The following is a 15,867-nucleotide window of genomic DNA, read 5'->3' on the forward strand; positions in this document are numbered from 1 at the left end:
TTTCGATGGCCTGCTTGTCAGTAAGTATATTTGTGTTTTGAACTTCATTTTTGTTTTTTCTTGGAATGGTAATTGGATTTTCCAAGCTAACTGGGCTTCTGATGTGCTTCGGTTTCATATTTGCCTCAGATGAAGTTGTTGGTTCGGAGCATGAGGATTCTGTAGACCATTTAATGTTTACACCAGGTGGCCAAATTTCCTTATTAAATAATAAGTCAATAGATGTTTTAGACTTAATACCTATTTTGAATGAGGACCCAGTTGTTGTGTTGGCATCTTTAAGAAGGGCATAACATCTTATATATTCCTTGATACCTAGCTTCTCTTTAATGTAGTGAACTACTTGAATAGGAGTGTAAATTGTGGTTAAGTTGCTAATAACGACAAAGTGGCATTTATCTTCTGCACTTTTTGATTTTGTGACTGGACTAGCTTCGAGGTTATAACAAACGCTAGGAGGGTATAACAAAAATGTGCTACTAGCAATAAGAATTTTTCATCAGCAATTCCCTTATAGGCTACAACCAAGGAGAGAAACTTTTGAGAGTATAGGTAATAAAACATTTTCAACAGACTAGACACTTAGATTTTGAAAACGGTCAGACTAATATGCAGATCCTCAGATACACTGAGAATCAAGGATTACATTTTTTATTTTATTTTATTCATTTCTAATAGATTTTGTTCGATCAGATTTCTCGTAATATAAGTGTCCAGTCCGTTAAAATCGTTCTATTAAATTTTGAGAAGTCTCTCTTCTAGGTTGTCGTCTATCAGGAAATTGCTGATGATAAATTCTTCTTTCTAGTAGTCCAAATTTGCTATACAGTTCTAACACAAAAACCACATTAACTAATTGGATCTATAAAACAAAGCAACTGGATCTATAAAAATATTCTAATGGTAAATGTTTAAGTAAATTTAGTGTCGTAGCCAACTAGGTGGAATAGTGTATGCTTTTATTAATATTTTACGCACCAAGGGTCTTAACTACGTAGGTATTTTGATATCTCATCCGATATTAATAAATTAAGGATAAGTCCAGATTAACATGTATTTTTTTTTTCGAAAAATTATTTTTGATTTAATATTTTCACAGCCACCTAATAAAATTTTAGTTCATTTTTGTTGCAATTACCCTGTATACTAAAATTTAACATTTCGCTATATTAATAATGTTTAAAAATAGTAGACTATGTTAAAATCGTTTCAACATAAATAGAAATTTTGATGTCAAAACACTACAATAACACAAGGTGTGAATGTTGCTACGAAATTAAAAAAAACCGTAAGTATTTTGAAAAAACGTAAACCTGGAACTCACTTCCACACGACGTCGTCGGGGCTGTATCTGTAAATTGCTTCAAAAATAAATATGACTCTTTTAGTTCTGTATCACGGGAACAATAATTTTTCGTTTCTTAAATTAAATTAATTTATAAGTCGTATGTAGTCTTAAGTTTAGGTTTCTCTTTGCATAGTTCTTTTTAGTCAAATGGAGCTATATAGGTCCTAGACCTCGGCTCCTTTTTTTTAATAATAATAATAATAATAATAATAATAATATCTTTTAAAGTACCTCATAAAATATTACAAAACCTTATATTCCCAGAAAGAAAACATCGAGGAGAATCCAAAAATATAAAAATATACAGGGTCTTCCTGTTAAATGAAAAAACATAATTTTGTGTCATTCGGTCACTACGGGTGGTCCTGTATACTTGAAACGATTTTAAATTATGGTACTATCTGTGCCTTAACTTTTACCTAAATAACTTTTTTTTTGTATCTCTTAGGACAAACGAGTAATTTTACTTCCTCACACTAATGCCCCTCCCCGTATATACATCCCTGATATCTTCTCTCGAAAAATATTTCTAAGGATGTCTTCTAACTGATTATCCAACACGTTTCTATTTCTATCTAGTTTGAATTAAGGGGGGGGGGTGGGTATGGTTTGAAATATTCAATTTTTTTTATTATTTCAAATAAAAGTGCATATTTTCAAGAATACACTCCGAAAATTTCAAAATAATCGGAGTAAAATTACCAGAGATACAGGGTGTTGAATATCCCTACCTTCGACTCGCTTTGCCGCGACTTCGCGCCAGCACGCTTGAGCGTAGTGAGAAACGTTAAAAAACTGTTCGCCTTCTCTTTTGTAGATTACTCCTCGATTCAAAAACATATTCCAATGGGCATCACTTTACGATTTGGCAGACAAATAAGAAGATGAAGATGCAGTTGTCAAAATTTTAAACGCATTTTTCTCAAAACTGCTTTTTCAAATGCGCTGAAAAACAACTGTGCCGATCTACCTGATATTTTGCACAGATTTTCTTTAGACATTTCATGAGGTAACAACGTCGAGATATTTTTCTTTTTTTGCTTATTTTTTGTTCAACAATAATAAATCTGTTGATTTTCACAAAATTTTTACCAAAAATTTAATTTTTTTTGATTTCTGAGTGATACCAAAAATTCAAAAATCATTAAAAATAAAAAACTCAACGTTGTGACCTCGTGAAACTCATAAGCTAATTAAATCTTTTTGAATTTTTTGTTTCCTATGATCGAGTGTCGATTTCTGATGTCCACCGCAAAATCCATTTTTTTGTGAGCTGCCTGTCATAATTTGTCAGCAATGGCTAATTTTTCAATATTTTGGATTGAGTTTTTTTCTAAATATTCTTTGAATTGTACTTAATATGGTTATCTAATTTAAAAATAAAACAAGTGAACCATAGCTTCGAAAAAAATTCACAAAAATGTGCTTGATTTGTTGATTTCAAACCATACCCCTCCTAAGGGGTACATACAACAGATTTTACTTTTAACACTTCTTTATTAATGTCGTTTTTAAACTTCTTTTCCTCTGTCAGTAATTCTATAAAGTTTATTCCTTTTCGTTTTACTTTTTCTTAACCCTTGTGCACAAGTGACTTGCTTCCACACAGCCATGATGTGAACAAGTTTTAGCTCAATGGTACCTCGAGCGTGAAACATTGGATATTTTGTACATCCATGTGTAAAGTCACATCATTTTTATATGTTCCTATGACGAATTAATTTTAAAGGGTTTTTAGCCTAATACTTTTACTTTGGTGGTTAGCATGTTTGATTTAAGAAACACTGATGATAATCGGTCAACCGATTGAAAACTAGTTCTGTTTGTTTTATGATGTAGCCCTGTACTGGGATTTTAACAAATGTACCTTTTATAAAGGATTTCATGGTTTTTTTAGTTAATTTTCCACTACCTTTTATTTTCAGAACTGAAACTCTCTCAGTTAATTAGCTTTTAGTTTGAATTTAATTTTAGCATTCAGTTGTTTAAAATTTTAAATTGATGAATTTGTAATTTGATAGAGAAACGCTCTTGATTTTCCAAATACAAATATGTTAATATTTGCTTATCATTAATTTAAATATTCACATTGATTTATTAGTTTTTACTAAAGTAAGAGCAAATATTGAAACGCAGTTAGTTAATCAATTAATAGTCCTGTCGCCAGGGGGGGTACAACGGCCTCGTTAATTCAGATGGACTTACCCAAGTTTTTTTTATGTATTTTGACCCGTAGAACACGAATTTTTTGGGTAACAGTTGATCCGGATGTCGATAAGATTGTTATAGACCAAGAACTTGAGGAATCAAATAACAGCGATTTTTGGCAAAACAAAACAATATTTTGTATTTTTTGGGTCATTTTAAGCAAAAAATATTTCTACAAGTTTTTTAGTAGGATGCACAGTTTTCGAGATAAACGCGGTTGAACTTTCAAAAAATCGAAAAACTGCAATTTTTAAACCCGAATAACTTTTGATTAAAAAATAAAATAGCAATTCTGCTTAGCGCCTTTGAAAGTTCAAGTCAAATTATGTCGGTTTTGATTATTTGCATTGCTAAAAATTTATTGTGTTATTGTTAAACAAAGCTACAAACAACTAGTGCGTGAGTGATGTTTCTATGATTTCTCATTTAAAATCGAACGAGTAGGTAGAATAGGTACTAGTGCAATCAAGACTATTTCTACGTTACATGCGTTAAAACACATGTAAAAGCACGGGAAACCCTACGTGTTTATAGCTTTGTTAAACAATAAAAAAATAAATTTTTACCAATGGAAATAATCAAAACCGATATAATTTGACTTAAACTTTTAAATGCGGTAAGCAGACTTGCTATTTTATTTTTTAATCAAAAGTTATTCGGGTTCAAAAATTGCAATTTTTCGATTTTTTTAAAGTTCAACCGCGTTTATCTCGAAAACTGTGCATCCTACGAAAAAACTTGTAGAAATATTTTTTACTTAAAATGGCCCAAAAAATTCAAAATAGTGTTTTGTTTTGCCAAAAATCGCTGTTATTTGATTCCTCAAGTTCTTGGTCTATAACAATCTTATCGACATCCGGATCAACTGTTACCCAAAAAATTCGTGTTCTACGGGTCAAAATACATAAAAAAAACTTGAGTAAGTCCATCTGAATTAACGAGGCCGTTGTACCCCCCCTGGCGACAGGACTATAAGTAAAAAATACACATAGAAACTGATTCCCATTTTAAATTAAAAACTTATCTAAAAAATATGATTTTAGTTTAAATGTTGCGTTTATAATTTGAATTGAGCCAGAATTGTTTGCAATGAAATTTACATTTATAAATAAAAATTTGACCTTTCGACTACCACTAAGGAAATCGTTTTCAAAAAAGATTATTTAAGAAAATGTGTTAAACAGAGTGTACAACCGCCAAAGTCGTTGAAGAGGTTATGGCTTTTTAAAATTAAGGTTGACTAAATTGGTCACGGTGTTGTAGGCAACAGCCATGCTTTGTCTTTTAAGAGATATGAAGGTGGATTTTTTGCCTTATGGAATATCAAATTCTGATTGTGTTTCTGCATTATTTGTATTGTGCTTTATGCGTTTCAATGTGCCTTTCCGGTGATGCAAGTAGTTCTACTGAACCCTCTTCTTTAAAACAAGCCATCATCCAAAACGGTTACTGCGAAAATCACATCGATAGGAGCATTCACAAACTTTAATCCCACTTAATCCTAACCCAAAACTCAGACCCTGATCATACGAAAGCTTTTCTTCCTTACATCAAAGGTGTTAAAAAAAATCGACAGAATTCTCAAACCACAAGGAATAAAGACAATATTTACCCACGAACAAAAACTTTTATTTCTTGTCCGATAAGTCAAAGACAACATTCCAAATGAAACACATGGAGTTTAGTGAAATTCCTTATGCAGACTGTCCCCGTTTTTACATAGGCCAAACAAATCGTAAAGTCTAAAATAGGATTTATGAACATTCCATATCTGTTCGCAATTCCGATTCAGTTTCAGCCCCAGGCCAACACGATCTTCATGCAGGTCAAAAAATTGAGTTTGAACACTCCAGAACAATAGCTCCCATCCGCTTCTATAAACCAAGAATTAGAGAAGCCATAGAGATCGAAAAACGGCCAAATTATCTCAACAAAAGAGATAGCGGCATCCGGTTGCCTTCGACTTGGAGACCGCTCCTAAAGAAAACATCGTCCGCTCCATCTACCAATCCAAATTCCGCTTTAAAAAATCTTCGCGCCAACTCCCAATCAAGCGCCAATCAAAATCCGTGAATAATCTTCGTGCCAACCTCACCTCCAGCCAAGCGCCACGTCAGCGAGCAACGGTATAAACGAACGTGCCCGCATCGAGCATAACAGTATTGTAGTGAGTAGTGAAGTAGTGAGTTGTGAGTGTCGTGTCTGGAGCCTCAGGAGACTGAGACCCCGGAAGCCCTGAAGATGATGTCAAAGAGGACGTCGAAAGCTCGGCCCAAAAACCAACGACGCTGTTCAACCCGGAGGCCTAGTGAGTTTAATTTTTGTATTAATTAATTGATGGATTCGACCGTTACTTGATGAAAGTTAATTTTGGTGGAAACACCAGCTTTCAGAACCAGCAGTAACTAACAGTCCGTCTAATTTACTTACCGTTGCACGTCATTATCTACGCCAGAGATATAAGTTGACATAGTTGCCAAAATATAAAAAAATCCTGAATCCATTTTAAATCAAATAGATCACATCATTAGTGTAAACGTGGATTATGATTATACAAAAAAACAAATTAATATTCAACATAAATAAGTACAAACTTAAGAAATAGAGAACATGAATTAAGTTATTATCTTTTAAGGTTTGCAGTGCAAGCGTTTTTGCACTGCATTGTTAATAATTAAAAAACGGCTCCGAACTCTTGGCATGAAGCCGGTAGGTTTCTTTGTATATGTCTACAATAACAACTAAAAAAGTTGTCACATACCTCGATTATTCCAAGTCGTGATAAAATTAGGTGAAATTTATATTTTTATAGTAGAGGATCTTTTTATAGTAAAGTAAATAATAAAAACGGTAAATATGCTAAAACATATAGTTACAATAAACAATATAAACAAATATGAAGTGTCATCACCGCAACTGTCAAATAAATGTTACCAATTTATTCTAAAATGTCACCTTCGTTCGATTACAGTTACAGTGTGTTCCGAACAAATGTGCTTCATAAAAACGCTTTATAATCCATTTATACAAATTAAATGAAACATATTATTATGTATTTCTTTAGGTTAACATAAATAGAAATCTTCAAATATTATTTGTACGCGTATACAGGGTGTTTCATTAATAATTGTCCATATAGTAACTGGAGAAACCTTAGCACAAAATACGAAGATTTAACCTAAAACGCTTAGTTTTATCTAAAAATTTAAAAACTATTTTTGCTCAGCATTTTCAAACTATTCGACGTATCCTTTTCATACATGGCAGTTAGTATAAGTACTGTACAAGCTACTAAATTATGTATAACAAACGTTTCTGGCTATTACCAGAGGCGTACGACGGGGGAAAGTTAATGGTTGGCCCTTTCCAAATTCTACGCCACTGGCGAAATTGCTATTTTAGTTCAATTTTTGGATTCTCCAATACTTTCTATGAAAATAATATACTCTTCACTTGTAACGATAAAGGCATTAGTTTTTGAGATCTTTGAAGTTAAATATGAAACGACACGGTTATTTTGATTGATGTATTGTGTCGCTTAATTTTTAATTTCAAATACCTCGAAAACTAATCATTTTATCGTTACGAATAAAGAGTATATTATTTGTATAAAAAGTATTGCAAAATCAAAAAATTACACTAAAATGGCAATTTCGTCAGTGGCGTAGAATTTGGGAAGGGTCAACCAGCCGCTATCCCCTGTCGTACGCCTCTGGTTGTAGCTAGAAACGTTTATTTATCTTAATTTAGTAGGGTGCATAGTACCTACACTTTCTGCCAAGTATGATAAGGATACGCCAAATAGTTTTAAAGTACTGGGTACAAATAATTTTTAAATTTTAATCATATGAATCATATATCATAAATTAATCAAAATAACTGTGCCGTTTCATATTTAACTTCAAATATCTCGAAAACGAATGACTTTATCGTTACCAATGAAGAGTATATTATTTACGTAGAAAGTATTGGAGAATCTAAAAATAGTACTAAAATAGTAATTCCTCCAGTGGCGTAGAATTTGAGAAGGGTCAACCATTCACCATCCCCTATCGTACGCCTCTGGTAGTAGCTAGAAACATTTGTTTATCATAATTTAGTAGGGTGTCTAGTAGTCGCACTTTCTGCCAAGTATGAAAAGGATACGTTGAATAGTTTTAAAATGCTGAGCAAAAATAGTTTTTAAATTTTTAGATAAAGCACCCTGTAACTCAGTAAGGAACCACATTTTATTTAAGTGTTTTAGGTTAAATCTTCGTATTTTGTGCTAAGGTTTCTCCAGTTACTATATGGACAATTATTAATGAAACACCCTGTATAATAAAATATGTCTAGTGGCTCTCATTCCAGTGTACTAGGCAAATTGATTTTAAAAAAGAACGCACCTACCGCCTAAATATTTAGTGTTGGTATCATGCGACGTCACAGGCTATGTCGCGGATGACGTGCAACGGTTAGTAAATTAGACGAAGTATAAGTGAATACTTAAGAACTATAGGAACCATAAGAAAAAGCAATTACAGAGTGGTGTTTACAACTGGCATGTGGTGACTGTCCAAAAACTTACATCGGTCAAACTGGCAGGACCTTTGACAAACGGATAGCAGAGCACAAAAGGGCTTTTGACAAGAGAAAAACAGATTCTAAATACGCACTTCACCTTTTAGATCATAATCATTCTTTTAATGAACAGTTTTAAATTATTTATATTCAAAATAAAGGCCTTAAGCTATCTTATTGGAATCTATGGAAATTAATAGATTGAAAAATACAGATATAATTCTAAATGACCAGCTTGAGACAAACAGTTCCCCACTCCTCAACTTATTCAGTTAGAGTAGTGATTCCCTAAGTGGTTCAGGTGGACCAACGAGGGACTCAACGGGGGTCTACGTTGGCGTAAAATAAAAATGGGGGTTCACAAGTTGTAAGTGGTGGTCAACGAAAATTTATTATTAATCTATTATTAACATTATCTGGTTTCGATAGTTAAGAACAAAAATGTTGGCTTGGCTTTACCTGCATATCAATTACCTACAGGTAGGCGATAATATTGTAAGAAGGTCAGCACAACTGCTATCAAACCAATCAGGTCTTATGCTCGTGCCTTTACCACGTACGTACTATCTGAAATATTGATTTTAGTAAAAATGAAAGAGATTAAATTTGTATAAAATTTATTTCTCACCATTTTTGTATAGATACATTTTTGTTATAAAACTAATAAACGAAATACAGTCGAACCCGCTTATTAGAATACCTGTTAAACGAATATCCCGCTTTAAGGAATAGAAATTTGAGGTCCCGAAACGTTTCTACTAGCCACCAATGATCGGTTATTAGAATATCCCGGTTATAGGAATACTTTTGCTTGGCACGAAGGCTATTCCAATAAGCGGGTTCGACTGTAATTCAATAATTATGCTCTAACTGTCACTATTTCCCCCCATAACTCGGAAAATATCGACGGCACTAAAAAATTTATAATAAAAGGAATTAAAGGAAATCATATTTTCAACAATTTCAGTCCTTACACTTTTTGTCGAAATGCTAAAAATGGAGGAGATATTAGGCCAAAACGGTTCTCCTTTAAAATAAAGATGGCGGCTAACGCAACGGCGGAATTCATTCGCGATTTTAAATTTACACTACTATTGACCCCCTTAAGATTTTAAAAATAGAATCTTGCTTGGGTAGCTCGGCATGCAAGTTCAAATGCTAACCCGACTGGACTATATAATTTTTACTCGGATATTAATTATTGCATGTAACTTTTCTTATATTGTAAAACTATACAAATTGTTTTAACTACTTAAAGTTCTGTGTTTTGGCTATCTGTGGGCAAATTTTCAGCCAAATAGAATAACATGTATTTTGGGAATGGAGAAAAATGTAAAAAAACAGTATTTTAACGTTTTGTACACAAAAATTTGATCAACAACTTGCCTAAAGCCTAATAATCATTGAGTTCTTTCTATTAAAACATTATTTATTCCATTAATACTTTACGATAAAAAATGCAAAATTGTTTAAATAAATTCCAAATCACTGTAAAATCTCTTAAAATATTATTTTGAGAAAAAAAAGACGGTTCGACCTTCAATGTCTTATTTTTACTCCACCGCCCCCAATGTTTGTCATTGGAAGCTCCCCCCAAGGCAAATTTGGGACGAGCTTTGGAAATGGTAAAAATGTAGCAGCAGGGGGCCCACCGATACCAGTAAATTTTTTAAAGTGGTCTACGAGAAAAAATCTTTGTGGACCTCTCAGTTAGAGACTTTAAAATGCAGCATCACATAGTAAAACAAATCACTTGAGAAAGACACCATGTCGAAACAGTTGTAGTGACATTATATTTGTAATAAATGCGGAAGTATTGAAAATATCATTTTTCAGTTGTTTATTGTTAGGTCATATTAATTATTTTATTAATATTGATTTTAGCTTTAACTGTCATTGTATCAACCGCTGAAACTTTTCCGAACATTACTAGTCTAGGCGCCAGAGGGGTCACCGTGTCAAATTTAATTCTGATGGACAAACTCAACGGTTTCTTATGGATTTTTGGCTGCTGATTACGAATTTCGAGGGGGAATTTCGATCCGAGCGGTCAAAAAATTGTTATAAACAATTTACTTGTTTATAAATTGTTTATAAGGCTCTGGCTCATAAACAAGAAGATATAAAAAAAATGTTTCAAATAAAATTTATTCCTTAATAAAAAACGAAGAAAAAACCGTTTACTAAACTTAAATTTAACAATTAGAACTCAAGATATTGTAAAATTAGTGCACAATGCAAATTGCAAATTGCAAAATAAGTATTTTTCGAAGCTTTATCGATCTTAACTCAGCTTCTACGCATGCAAATAAGTCTTAGAACATGTCGTTTTAAAGCTTAATTAACAGGCTTCCAGACAAAGTTTGTTAAATTACTTGATCTTCATTTGTTTTAAAGTTATACCCGTTTGAAGTTACAATTTTCTTAAAAATATTGTACATTCATTTGTTTATAAGGGTTTCAAGCAAATTTGAGCTATAAACATTTATACTTTAATGAACAATAATGATAGAAAAACTCAAAAGGAACAATTTAAGGTTATGAAAATGTTCATAAGTTTATTTTTGGCCAAGATGTCGATATTTTAATGGCGCGCGCTATGAGGCGCAAGATCGGCTCACCGCGTGAAGGTTCACGCGCTAACTTCTCGATGCAAATTATAATTTCTATGTATACATACGTTATCTTCATTTTTCATTTTTAAAGATCCTAATAAAATTTTATCATATAATTCTTATAATTAAATCATCATACTGTTCCTCTTATCACCTTTCATTCTATTTAAATTGTCTTCTATTTTTTGCACTAAATGAGAAAAAAACATTAAAAACTAATATTTCAGAAGTATAACTAAAAAGTAAGTTGATATTATTTATTAATACTATTTTTACAAACATTTTTTTCATGCATCTGCAAATCTGCATAGAGATATACAGGGAATATCAGCTTTTTTACATCTGCATAAGTTCTTAGCGAAATTTTAACAGTTACATGGTGGTACAAGTCTGTTCTTGTAGGCAGTAAAACTAAAACTTTTTGAGGCTTCAGAGTCTAATTATCTATATGATATCCATATAAAGTGGATCTAGTTCTTTTGCAGCATCATCAAGGCCCGTCAATTGTGTGTATGCCGCCACACCATAAATGCTCGTTTTATATGCAATGATGATGCTGCAAAATAACTCGATCCATTTTTATATGGATATCACATATTGGCTCATTTTCATGCGTAGAAGCCGAGTTACGATCGATAAAGCGTCGAAGAATACATACTTACTTGACTGTGAGCCAATCTTGCGCCTCATAGCGCGCCATTAAAATATCGACATCTTAGCCAAAAATAAATTTACGAACATTTTCGTAAGCTCAAATTGTTCCTTTTGAGTTGTTTTATCATTATTGTCAATTAAAGTATAAATGTTTATAGCTTAAGTTTGCTTGAAACCTTTATAAACAAATTAATGTAAAATTTTTTTAAGAAAATTATATCTTCAAACGGGTATAACTTTAAAACAAATGAAGATCAAATAATTTAATAAACTTTGTTTGGAAGCCTCTTAATTAAGCTTTAAAAGGACACCTTATAAGGCTCATTTGCATGCTCAGAAGCCGAGTTACGATCGGTAAAGCTTCGAAAAATACTTATTTTGCAATTTGCAATATGCATTGTGCACTAATTTTACAATATCTTGAGTTCTAATTGTCGGATTTAAGTTTAGTGAACGGTTGTTTCCTCGTTTTTTATTGGGGGACAAATTTTATTTGAAACATTTTTTTTTACCTCTTTTAGTTTATGAGCCAGAGCCTTATAAACAATTTATAAACAATTAAATTGTTTATAACAATTTTTTGACCACTCGGATCGAAATCCCCCCTCGAAATTCGTAATCAGCAGCCCAAAATCCATAAGAAACCGTTGAGTTTGTCCATCAGAATTGAAAATGACACGGTGACCTCTATTTGGCACCTAGACTATACGGTATATAACTTAATTAGAAAATAAAATGAGATATAAACTAAGATGTAAATCTTAACTAGCAAAAATTTATAACCTATCCTGTATTTTCGCTTCGATAAACTCTATGAAGATTGCAAAAATGTAATATCCTCTGAGGTCGTTTTCAATTTAAAAAATTAAGTCGACTTCTCAGTTTATATCAGATCTCATTTCCAGTTCGAAATTTTTCTAGAGAGCGCTCAATATCAATAAAATGGAAATGCTGTAACATTAGAATGGGATGTTTATCGGTGAAAAGTATACGAAATTTCGCGAGCACACGAACATAATATTATTCTATTGCAAGATAAGGATAGACGCAAAAATATTTAATAACTATAATTTTCATGTTTATTCACAATTTGGTCAAATAAAAGTTTTGTTTGGTGTACGTGACATAAAATACACACACCCAAACTTATATGTCGTAATCATCTGATATTTCTTAATATTTCGTGCGAATTTAAAAAAAAACGAACACACGAAAGCAAACAATATGTATTTTAAACCAATTTAATAACAAATACATAACAATTAAATAAAACAATAAAGTATTTAACAAACAAATCGAAAGTAGTTGTTTTAAAGTCAATAGCATATAGTGATGAGCAAAACAAGAACAAGACCAAGACCAGGCCAGTCTTGGTCTTGGTCTTGTTCTTGCAAGCTTGGGCTTGGTCTTGGACTTGCAGCTAAAAGGCAGTCTTGGTCTTGGTCTTGGTCTTGCACTAGCCGGTCTTGTGCTTGGTCTTGGTCTTGCTGCAAGAGTCTTGCTGGTCTTGCTTTTTTGGTAGTAATAATTTGAACCAAACAATTTCGAATAAAATGTACATTGAAATAAATAAGGATGTGAAGAATGAAACTATATTATTTGCTTTAAAATTTTAACAGAATGTAGAATGTAGTTTCAAACGGATACCAATTTTAACATTATACATTCACCTAATGACCTAATTATTTCTCTCTATATAAAGAGATTAGAATATATTTTTATAATGGTAATGTTTATCAGTAGGAAAAACCTGCATTTACAACCCTTGTTGCAATTGCCGGCCTTTGGTTGTGTCACGTTGTGTTTTGCATACTGTCGATACCTGCCGCCTGCCTTCAGACCACGTCTTGAGTCTGGATTATTGTTTATTGCCCCTGTATTTTAATAAAATGTTAAAGAAAAAGAGCTTCTTAAAGGTGCCACAAATGGTCGGGGAACTTAAATTCACGGATTTTACGAAAAGGGATAAACGGTTTATAGTTGTTAACAGATAATGATCTGCTCCTTTCACTCGAACACTGTAGTATTTATCCTACGAGGGTCAAATTTAAGAAAATAAATTAAATTTTTTTAAGAGAACACAAAAATCAAATACTTTTTACTCTATTTAATCATTATTTAATATAATTAACTTTTTTTATAAACTAACTAAAACATACTTTTTAGTAAATACGTTCATATTTACCATACCTATTTATAGACCTAATACTATAGCATAATAACTAAACCTAATGGGGAGTTATAAACGCTTAATTCTGTAATTTGTTATCTTGCAGTTCTTTAATTTTATTTAAACTACATTGCTCTCGTAACACGAGTTATTCGCACTTTTTATTTTCACATATTTTTGGATTGAATACCCATTATGACATTTAAAAAGTTGAAAATATTCGGATGTGGGTAGTAAAAACTAGAATTTAAAACATACTGAAATGATGCGCATGCATTTCAAGTGCGGCACATACTATTTGTAGACTGGCCCTTTCTGGGGAAAACCTAGATTCTTCCAAATAGTTTTCAACTATGAAATCAGTAAACTTCTTTATGCGTTTGTCATCCGGGATTTTCACAAATAATTCAACTTCCAACTTTCGTTGATTGTAAAAAATTAATCCAAAAAATAATTTTAAAAATTTCCCAGTATCGGAATTTTTGTCATTATATTCAGAAACTGAACCTAAGCTTTGGATTTTGCGATACCAAGCTTGACACATTAAAATCGACAACCAGTTATTTTTTATTCAGGCCACAATGGTTTCACAGCATTGTGAATCACTTTTCAAAATTTATTATGATATTTTTTGTATTAATTTTAAATTTAACGACCTACATTTTTCCTCGATTATGCGAAAAGAATTGAAATAAGTGTCAGTATTTTTATTAGACAAAAAAGCGAAAACTACTGGTACATAAAAACCGTTTTTAATTGCATTTTTTTTTAATGGATTACCCTATCTATAATTACATTTTTTTTGTCTTACAAGTAATTTCAATTGTCCTTGAACTGTCGCCGTTTGAAAATTTGCCTTCTGGGCACTTTGAAGGTTGAGAAAATGCAAACCGTTTGACTTAATCAAAACGACTTAAAAGTATAACCAAAATATTATGTATTTTAAAAATTCGATGTTGTTTAAGGTTTCTTACAATGTCAGTATATATTATTCAACTAAAAAATAAAGTTAAATACTTAATAAAAACCAATTTTTCTCAAAAAGGTGCAAGTACAGTCTTGCAGGTTGGTCTTGGTTTTGCGTGGTCTTGCAAGGTTCGGTCTTGGTCTTGGTCTTATTCTTGCAAGCTTGGTCTTGGTCTTGGTCTTGGTCTTGCTGCAAGACCAAGATCAAGACCGCAAGACCAAGACCAGTCTCGCTCATCACTAATAGCATACAAAATTTCAATGTAAAACGAATAATGTTTAAATTGTTTATATTTATTTTTTTGTATTTTATGGTAGTCATTGTTATCACCTCTAGTCCTTATGCAAGCTTCAGTTTGCGTGGGCACGCTCCTAATCAAATTATCAACATTTTGTTGTGGTAGGTTGCTCCATCCTTTGAAGCAACTTGTACTAGCAGTGCGGCGTTTTGTGGATTATTCCGGCGAGCTCTAATTTTTCTCTTAAGGCTATGGGTACATAATTCGCAAATATTTTACGTGTATCCCTACTTTTTCTGTCTTTACACGGCAAATCACGTGTAGTAAAATTCACACTGGTATGGATATGTAAACATTACTAGAATGTCATTCTACTTGAAAATGTCATCATTAATTTAAAGAGATGGCTTTTGAATGTTCTTGGATAACTGTTATTTTTATAATTGCAAATTATTAATTCAGTTAATAAATGTGATAATTTTTTCATCAACTATGTATTCATTGATTGTAATAATTTATTTGTACAACAAAGAGTAATACTCAATCGAGAAAAGAGGAAAAGTGTTAAAGTGATTTTTTAATAATATATTGTTATGGAACGCTTACAATTTTGAACATCTTTAACAACAAAATACTTGGATCACAGAATATGTTATCCTGATGTATTTTCTGCTTGGATCTTCCACAAATAATACACAATAAATAACTTTTTATTAAGTTCACGTCTTAAATCAATTATTTATCAAATACACTATATATCAATAATATTTAATCAATAACTCGACATATTCCCGATGCAATGTCAAATATTTAAAATTGTCACTGATTGTCACTGACAATATATGCTGACAATATTATATTCGCCTGAGTGCGTTGTAAGACAAAGATAGATTTGGAAAATATTATCACGGCATTGTGTTAATTTTTTTCGAATCCTGAAAAAACCAATAAATATTTTTGAAAAATTTAAACGCAGAATGAAAGACTAAATTATTACCGAGGGCCGAAAGTCCCTTAGAATAAATAAAAAGTTTATTTTGAATGATATATTTGAAATTAAAAATCACACTAAATTTTTTCTTAGTTTTTCACCCCTGTAACTTATTA

This window comes from Diabrotica virgifera, chromosome 4 (genome assembly GCF_917563875.1).
Source record: "Diabrotica virgifera virgifera chromosome 4, PGI_DIABVI_V3a".
Lineage (NCBI taxonomy): Eukaryota > Metazoa > Arthropoda > Insecta > Coleoptera > Chrysomelidae > Diabrotica > Diabrotica virgifera.